This window comes from Mobula hypostoma, chromosome 4 (genome assembly GCF_963921235.1).
Source record: "Mobula hypostoma chromosome 4, sMobHyp1.1, whole genome shotgun sequence".
In the NCBI taxonomy this organism is placed as follows: domain Eukaryota; kingdom Metazoa; phylum Chordata; class Chondrichthyes; order Myliobatiformes; family Myliobatidae; genus Mobula; species Mobula hypostoma.
Window position 1 is genome coordinate 203813552 of NC_086100.1, and position 9706 is coordinate 203823257.

Here is a 9706-nt window from a genome sequence, read left to right on the forward strand (position 1 = left end):
GTACCTAAAGAAGCTTTTACTACCCTCCTTTATATTCTTGGCTAGCTTACCTTCGTACCTCATCTTTTCCCCCCGTATTGCCTGTTTAGTTATCTTCTGTTGCTCTTTAAAAGTCTCCCAATTCTCTGGCTTTCGACTCATCCTTGCTATGTTATACTTCCTCTCTTTTATTTTTATACCGTCATTGACTTCCTTTGTCATCCACGGTTGCCCCTTACTCCCCTTAGAATATTTCTTATTATATACCTTCAGAGGAGATCTTTATTCTTGTATTCAAGCCTTCCTTCCTATTCAATGTTCTTCATTTAATGTAGAATGAAAACAGTGAACAGATACAACACACCCTCAGCCATGAATTTAAAGGGCAGGTGTTTGAACAGTTTGAGCTTCATACCGGGGGCCACGGAGCAAGCAGGGAGTCACAAAGGGAGGAATGTGGGAGTATTGTGTGTCTGAGCCCAGCGATGTGTGTTTGTGTATCAGAATCAGGTTTAATATCACCGGCATATGTGGTGAAATTTGTTGTTTTGTGACAGCAGTACATTGCAGTACATAGTAATGAAAACCATAAATTACAATAAGTATGTATAAAATTCAATTTAAAATGTAGTGCAAAAAGAGAGGGAAAATACCAAGGAAATGTGATCATTGGTTGTGGGAACATCTCAATGGATGGGCAAGTGAGTGTATTTATCCCGTATTGTTCAGGAGTAGTCTGATGGTTGAGGTGTAGTAACTGTTCCTGAACCTGGTCCGAGTCCTGAGGCTCTTGTACCTTCCACCTGATTGCAGCAGCGAGAAAAGAGCCTGGCCTGGGTGGTGAGCATCTCTGATGATGGATGCTGCTTTGCTACGACAGCGGTTCATGTAGATGTGCTCAATGGTTTGGAGGGCTACACCCGTGATGTACTGGGCCGAATCCAATACCTTGTTTCGGTTCATCAAGAGGGCGATGAACTACTTTGTATATTGTGCTCTCGATGTGAACCTTGCATTAATGAAATTTGTTACAGGTCTTTCAGACCAGCAGCTTTGACCACAGGAACATCAGACAGTGGTCAGCGTGGAATGTCCTGCAGTTACTGCAGGAGACGGACTGGATGGACACAGTGGAGTTGTTCTCTGAGCAGACAGTCCAGACCATCTGGCAGAATGCCTCATCACCAGATCTCACCAACAGGACCAAGGCCTTACCTGGCTGGCGGCAAGAGCGGCCCTCCTGGTCTGATCCTTGCTGTATACCCGGAGATCACTCCGACGGCGCACTGCCCCGAGATTACTGCAGTGGAAACGATCCGGTCACTCATCTCTTTCCACACTGTGGACTGGCGAGGATATGTGGAGAAAGATGCAAGGGCCTGTGCCACAGCAGCTGCGTGACAGAAGGATCACTGATCTTTGGGCTGTTCCCAGGACACAGAGGATAACGGACAGCAAGTGCTGCTGGAAGATCATCAACTCGCGGAAAGACGCCCGAAACTTGTTGGTCTGCCATGACATCGAGATGTCCGTTCCCAACCTGCGCCCCACGGTTAATGGTATAAAACCATTACCATTGATTCATGGCATAAAAACAGTTGGGACCCCCTATCGTACAGGAATGCTGCTGACTGGCACATTCCAGGCTGCAGGGACACCATTGAAACTATGGGGTTCCTCTACTACTGGACAGGGAGGGGCCGGGTTGGCTGAGGAAGCCTCTCTGTTATTGTCGTAGTGAACCATCCCGGGGGGCACATGAGCGACAACAGTCCTATTGGTCTTAACGTATGTAAAATGACACTAAACACTGCACTGACAACGAATGTAAATTCACTGGCTAAAGATGTTGCTTCTTTTCTCCTTGTGAATATTGTTATTGCGAACAAAGTTTATGTTGATTAAAAAATAAACTTCTGGCCTGTGTCCGGCGTGAGGGAGACCGGGCCTACCACTGGAGTCGGGACAGACGTGGCTGAAGTCCGGAGGTTTCTTCACAGGAAGGACGGTGGAAATCAGGACTTCACCCGAAAAAAGGTGCTTTCCACCCTATGACGTAAAATGTCCAGTCCTGTGTTTTTTCTTGCAGCCACAGCTCGGTCATCAACACTGCATCTGTCTCTGCACAGCACCATATTCTCTCCACATCCTCAGTTTCATGGCATGAACTGATATATTGGCGGCTTCAATATTTACTTAACCCCGGTTTTACACCCCAGTCTGTCTCTCTTAAACCTGGAGAAAAACAAAATTGAGTGGCTGGGGGAACTGAGCGGGCCAGGCAGCATCTGTGAAGGGAAGTGGACAATCGACCTTTCAGAAACAGATGGTCCAGATGAAGGATCTCGAGCGGGAAAGTCGACTGTATATTTCTCTCCACAGATGCTGCCTGACCTGCTCAGTTCCTCCAGCATCATGTTTCTCACTCGAGATACCAACATCTGCAGTCTCTTGTGCCTCTCTTGTCATAACTTGCCTCTTTCATTCCTGCTTTAGACTGAACCAGGCTCTTATCTCCGGCTTTATTTCTGTTCTGCTTCTTCTTTAGCCCATCACACCTACCGGGGCACAGGCTGCCAACTGCAGCTCGCCCGCTTCCTCTGCCCAGGGCCGTGATCTGATCGGCCCTGTGGCTTTCCCTTTCTCCACACGACTTCAATCATTTTCCAGGGGAAGGTCCTTCCGATCCCAGGGATGAGGCCTTTGGAGATCAGTGGCGGTGCCAGAGATTTATTTCTTGCTGTTGCTACAGTAGGGCTGAATTATTCAGTGATGGTGCTGAGGGATGTACTGTAAGGCCAGACACGAGGCGTTCAAAAGTCAGTTTCAAGCATTATGTGCCTACTATAAATGCCTCTGTTGATTCACAAGCAACAGCAATTGGTAGATCTAATATAGAAGTGAACTGTGACAGTGTCAACAGCATCGAAGACAACCTGGGCTACACACAGCATAAACAAACAAACCAACAGAGCATCCGACCCACAGCGCACAACGTGAATCACACACCAATCCCGCAATCAGCATCAAATGCGTGCTTTTCAACTGAAAAACACAACACTAACCCACAATGTCCACTGCTATTGGCATTACATAGACAGACAATGCCAAAAGATGCACCGTTATTAAAGTCAAATAAGGCAAACAACAGATGCAAGGCTTTACCAGGGGAGTTGGACGAATCATACTCTGACCATGCAATACCTCAATTAATTCAGCTACTGAATTTAAAACAAAAATCAACAGAATCACCGCTTGGAAGTCTAAGCAAAACCAGTAGGCTTAATAGCAGTAAATGTAATAGTTTAGGATTTGCAGGAAACATGAGGACTATGGGGTATCCACCATAAAATAATAATAATAATCAGCATTAGTCTTGGCCCAAATTTTTTAAATATCAACTGCACTCACCATTGATGTTTTCAGAGAAGCACAATCCGTCTGTTGTTGTGATTGGTGGTGAAAGCATCACTGATTTTCTGGGTGTCAAGTGCTTTGCTCCTCCGGCTGTTTATGGCCAACAGGGCCAAGTTGCTGTTCCGAGCATCGCTGCTGCTATTCCTTAGGTAGTTTTTGATGCGTCTGAGGCAAGAGAAACTCCATTTGCAAGAGGCCGATGTCACAGGTAGAGTCAGTGATATGTAGATTAGTTTGTATAAATCTATGAATGCATCGCGGTAGGGTCTCATTGGAGCTAGAAATTCCACTGTGTCATTCACTGTCTGTCCTTGCTAGAGACTCGACCACTGCTCTCATATACTCACGATTTTCTTGGACAATCTTTGCATGTCCTCTGTCAAGCATTTTTCCCAATCTTGAACAGTCTTGTTTTCTCAATCTGAATTCGGCCCATGCCTCCATAGCAAACTTCTCAGCTGCACTTACATGGTGGGTTTTGAAAGCTGTTGTAGCTTTCCGCCAGTTATGGTAACCGGTGACAGTGAAGGTAGACTCAGAATGGAACCCATGTCCTCCACACAGGAAATGTCTGCATGCGAAGCAGAATGTAATATCTTTCATGATCGAATATTCCAACCAGACAAAGCAGCCGCGAATAAAACTCTTTTGCTGATTGCCAAACTGTTGCGAGCAGGGAAGGGTAATTTTTCAAAGCTGGCCGACGGGGTCCTTCCTCAGGCTACTGGCTAATATCGCTAACAGTATTCCCATTAGCACTAAGAGCAGCTTCATCCACATTTTAGAAACATAGAAACATAGAAAATAGGTGCAGGAGTAGGCCATTCGGCCCTTCGAGCCTGCACCACCATTCAGTATGATCATGGCTGATCATCCAACTCAGAACCCCATACCAACCTTCCCTCCATACTCTCTGATCCCTTTAGCCACAAAGGCCATATCTAACTCCCTCTTAAATATAGCCAATGAACTGGCCTCAACTGTTTCCTGTGGCAGAGAATTCCACAGATTCACCACTCTCTGTGTGAAGAAGTTTTTCCTCATCTCAGTCCTAAAAGGCTTCCCCTTTATCCTCAAACTGTGACCCCTCGTTCTGGACTTCCCCAACATCGGGAACAATCTTCTTGCATCTAGCCTGTCCAATCCCTTTAGGATTTTATACGTTTCAATCAGATCCCCCCTCAATCTTCTAAATTCCAGACAGTATAAACCTAGTCGATCCAGTCTTTCATTAAAACCAATTTCCCCCAGGATCAATAAAGTATGACTATGACTATGAATATGAAAGTCCTGCCATCCCAAGAATCAATCTAGTGAACCTTCTTTGTACCCCCTCTATGACAAGAATGTCTTTCCTCAGATTACGGGACCAAAACTGCACACAATACTCCAGGTGTGGTCTCACCAAGGCCTTGTACAACTGCAGTAGTACCTCCCTGCTCCTGTACTCGAATCCTTTTGCTATGAATGCCAGCATACCATTCGCCTTTTTCACCGCCTGCTGTACCTGCATGCCCACTTTCAATGACTGGTGTATAATGACATCCAGGTCTCGTTGCACCTCCCCTTTTCCTAATCAGCCACCATTCAGATAATAATCTGTTTTCCTGTTTTTGCCACCAAAGTGGATAACCTCACATTTATCCACATTAAATTGCATCTGCCATGAATTTGTCCACTCACCTAATCTATCGATGTCACCCTGCATCCTCTTAGCATCCTCCTCACAGCTAACACTGCTGCCCAGCTTCGTGTCATCCGCAAACTCGGAGATGCTGCATTTAATTCCCTCGTCTAAGTAATTAATACATATTGTAAACAACTGGGGTCCCAGCACTGAGCCTTACGGTACCCCACTAGTCACTGCCTGCCATTCTGAAAAGGTCCCGTTTATTCCCACTCTTGGTTTCCTGTCTGCCAACCAATTCTCTATCCACATCAATACCATACCCCCAATACCGTGCGCTTTAAGTTTGCACACTAATCTCCTGTGTGGAACCCTATCAAAAGCCTTTTGAAAATTCAAATATACCACATCCACTGGTTCTCCCTTATCTGCTCTACTAGTTACATCCTCAAAATATTCTATGAGATTTGTCAGACATGATTTTCCTTTCACAAATCCATGCTGACTTTGTCCAATGATTTCACCGCTTTCCAAATGTGCTGTTATCACATCTTTGATAACTGACTCTAGCATTTTCCCCACCACTGATGTTAGGCTAACCGGTCTATAATTCCCCGGTTTCTCTCCCCCTCCTTTTTTAAAAAGCAGGGTTACATTAGCCACCCTCCAATCCTCAGTAACTAATCCAGAATCTAAAGAGTTTTGAAAAATTATCACTAATGCATCCACTATTTCTTGGGCTACTTCCTTAAACACTCTGGGATGCAGACCATCTGGCCCAGGGGATTTATCTGCCTTCAATCCCTTCAATTTACCTAACACCACTTCCCTACTAACATGTATTTCCCTCAGTTCCTCCATCTTACTAGACCCTCGGTCCCCTACTATTTCCAGAAGATTATTTTACGTCCTCTTAGTGAAGAGAGAACCAAAACAGTTATTCAATTGGTCTGCCATGTCCTTGTTCCCCATGATCAATTCACCTGTTTCTGACTGTAAGGGACCTACATTTGCCTTAACCAACCTTTTTCTTTTCACATATCTATAAAAGCTTTTACAGTCAGTTTTTATGTTCCCTGCCAGATTTCTCTCATAATCTTTTTTCCTTTTTCTAATTAAGCCCTTTGTCCTCCTCTGCTGGACTCTGAATTTCTCCCAGTCCTCAGGTGTGCTGCTTTTTCTGGCTAATTTGTATGTTTCTCATTTGGAATTGATACTATTCCTAATTTCCCTTGTCAGCCACAGGTGCACTACCTTCCCTGGTTTATTCTTTTGCCAAACTGGGATGAACAATTGTTGTAGTTCATCCATGTGATCTTTAAATTCTTGCCATTGCATATCCACTGTCAACCCTTTAAGTATCATTTGCCAGTCTATCTTAGCTAATTCACGTCTCATACGTTCAAAGTTACCCTTCGTTAAGTTCAGAACCTTTGTTTCTGAATTAACTGTATTACTCTCCATCTTAATGAAAAATTCCACCATATTATGGTCACTCTTACCCAAGGGACCTCGCATGACAAGATTGCTAACTAACCCTTCCTCATTGCTCAATACCCAGTCCAGTATGGCCTGCTCTGTAGTTGGTTCCTCAACATGTTGGTTCAGAAAACTATCCCGCATACATTCCAAGAAATCCTCTTCATCAGCACCCTTACCAATTTGGTTCACTCAATCTATATGTAGATTGAAGTCACCCATTTGCACGCATTTCTAACTTCCTGTTTAATGCCATCCCCAACCTCAGTACTACTGTTAGGTGGCCTGTACACAACTCCCACCAGCGTTTTCTGCCCCTTAGTGTTATGCAGTTCTATCCATATCGATTCCACATCCGCCCGGCTAATGTCCTTCCTTTCTATTGCGTTAATCTCCTCTCTAACCAGCAATGCCACCCCACCTCCTTTTCTTTCATGTCTATCCCTCCTGAATATTGAATATCCCTGAATGTTGAGCTCCCATCCTTGGTCACCCTGGAGCCATGTCTCTGTGATCCCAACTATATCATATTCATTAATAACTATCTGCACTTTCAATTAATCCACCTTGTTACAAATGCTCCTTGCATTGACACACAAAGCCTTCAGGCTTGCTTTTACAATAGTCTTACCCCTTAACAATTATGTTGAAAAGTGCCCCTTTTTGATTTTTGCCCTGGATTTGCCGGCCTGCCACTTTTACTTTTCACCTTACTACTTTTTGCTTCTACCCTTATTTTACACCCCTCTGTCTCTCTGCTCTTGTTCCCATCCCCCTGCCATATTAGTTTAAATCCTCCTGAACAACAGTATCAAACGCTCCCTCTAGGACATTGGTTCCAGTCCAGCCCAGGTGTAGACCGTCCTGTTTGTACCAGTCCCACCTCCTCCAGAACTGGTTCCAATGCCCCAGAAATTTGAATTCCTCCCCCTTGTACCATTTTTCAAGCCACATATTCCTCTGAAATATCCTCTTATTTCTACTCTGACTAGCACAGGGCACTGGTAGTAATCCAGAGATTATTACCTTTGTGGTCCTACATTTTAGTTTATCTCCTAACTCCCCATATTCACCTTGTAGAACCTCATCCTGTTTTTTTACCTATATCTTGGTGACTATGTGCACCACGACCACTGGCTGTTCATACTCCCACTCCAGAATGTCCTGCAGCCACTCAGAGACATCCTTGACCCTTGTACCAGGGAGGCAACATACCCTCCTGGAGTCTCGTTTGCAGCCGCAGAAACGCCTATCTGTTCCCCTTACAATCGAATCCCCTATCACTATAGCTCTCCCACTCCCTTTCCTTCCCTCCTGTGCCGCAGAGCCACCCATGGTGCCATGAACTCGGTTGCTGCTGCCTTCCCCTGATGAGATATCTCTCCCAACAGTATCCAAAACAGTATATCTGTTTAGGAGGGAGATGACCTCAGGGGACTCCTGTACTACCTGCCTACTGCTACGCTGTCTAGTGGCCACCCATTCCCTTTCTGCCTGTGTATCTGTGGTGTGGCCAACTCACTGAACGTGCTATTCACGACTTTCTCAGCATCGCGGATGCTCCAGTGTGAATCCAGTCACAGCTCCAGCTGCTCAATGTGGTCTGCCAGAAGCTGCAGCTGGACACATTTCCTGCACACATAGTCGTCAGGGACACTGGAAGTATCCCTGATTTCCCACATGCTGCAGGAGGAAGAAACCACGGGGCCTATCTCAGTTGTCATAACCTAGCCAATACGCTACAGCCTTGCCGCCTTCCTTGCTTCAAATAAAATACCGCTGCAGACCGTTCTCCTTTTAAAGGAACTTACCCGGCCTTACCTCATTCGGAGTGAAGCTCGTCCTCAGCCTCTGCTCGCCGAAGCCTCTTGAGACAAAGCCTTCCTACGCCGTCTCCCTCTACCCCGTCTTCCGAATCCCGCTCCATTTCTTGTTCCTCTACCTTGCCCTCACACTCCTTCGATGAACTGCTGTCGTCCTCATCCCCACTTACTTCTTTCTGCATGTCACTTTCAATTAAGACAGGCTCCGGCTGAGACACCACTGATTCCTCTAAGTGAGGTCGTTTTCTCACTAAAAATCGATCCATTTTTCACGCCGCCAAAATAATGCACGTGGTAGGCCCACGCTAGCTTGTAAAAGCACCGTGTGTGTGTGTGTGTGTGTGTGTGTGTGTGATCCGTTAGTCTCACAAGACCATGGATCTGCGACTGGATGTATACTATCAATCTCTCGCGTGAGTGAAAGTGAGTGACATCACCACCTTACGTGATCTTAGATCAGCTTAACTGATCTGAGGACAGCAACGATGAGACGCTGACAATGAACAAAGTATAGAATGGATCTGACAGAGTTTATAACTTTATTGCTGCGTGGGTGCTATGGTAATTGGGGGCTCTGTTTCACTAGATCAACTGGAGAAACAAGCTGTATTCAAAACTATATAGAGAAAACAAAGCAGTTCAATTTGCATGTGAAATTTCAGTTAATTTCTTGGTGGTGCTACGCTGGTGCTATTGCAATTTCTGCTGGGGCTATAGCCCCAGCTAGCACCACCTTAGGGCCGCCACTGTTGGAGATTTAGTTGATGTTTCTGTTGCACTGGGCTTTTACGGAATGGGGTTGTCACATGGTGTGAGCAGAATTATCTGCAGCTTAATGTGAAAAAGACTAAGGAGCTGGTGGTAGACCTGAGGAGAGCTAAGGTACTGGTGACCCCTGTTTCCATCCAGGGGGTCAGTGTGGACATGGTGGAAGATTACAAATACCCGGGGATACGAATTGACAATAAACTGGACTGGTCAAAGAACACTGAGGCTGTCTACAAGAAGGGTCAGAGCCGTCTCTATTTCCTGAGGAGACTGAGGTCCTTTAACATCTGCCGGACGATGCTGAGGATGTTCTACGAGTCTGTGGTGGCCAGTGCTGTCATGTTTGCTGTTGTGTGCTGGGGCAGCAGGCTGAGGGTAGCAGACACCAACAGAATCAACAAACTTATTCGTAAGGCCAGTGATGTTGTGGGGATGGAACTGGACTCTCTCACGGTGGTGTCTGAAAAGAGGATGCTGTCCAAGTTGCATGCCATCTTGGACAATGTCTCCCATCCACTACATAATGAACTGGGTGGGCACAGGGGTACATTCAGCCAGAGACTCATTCCACCGAGATGCAACACAGAGCGTCATAGGAAGTCATTCCTGCCTG

The 9706-nt window shown here is 45.7% G+C and overlaps 1 long non-coding RNA gene across 1 annotated transcript in view; it reads right to left on the minus strand.

Annotated features, from left to right (window-relative positions):
* LOC134345909 (uncharacterized) overlaps positions 1–9435 on the minus strand; it is a 44544-nt gene extending 35109 nt beyond the window's left edge. Inside the window, exons 1-2 of the long non-coding RNA XR_010017789.1 lie at positions 8324–9435; positions 3391–3967 (exon numbers count right to left, since the gene is read on the minus strand). This is a non-coding gene — a long non-coding RNA (uncharacterized LOC134345909). The remainder of the gene's footprint in view (positions 1–3390; positions 3968–8323) is intronic.
* Between the last annotated feature and the right edge of the window lie 271 nt (positions 9436–9706).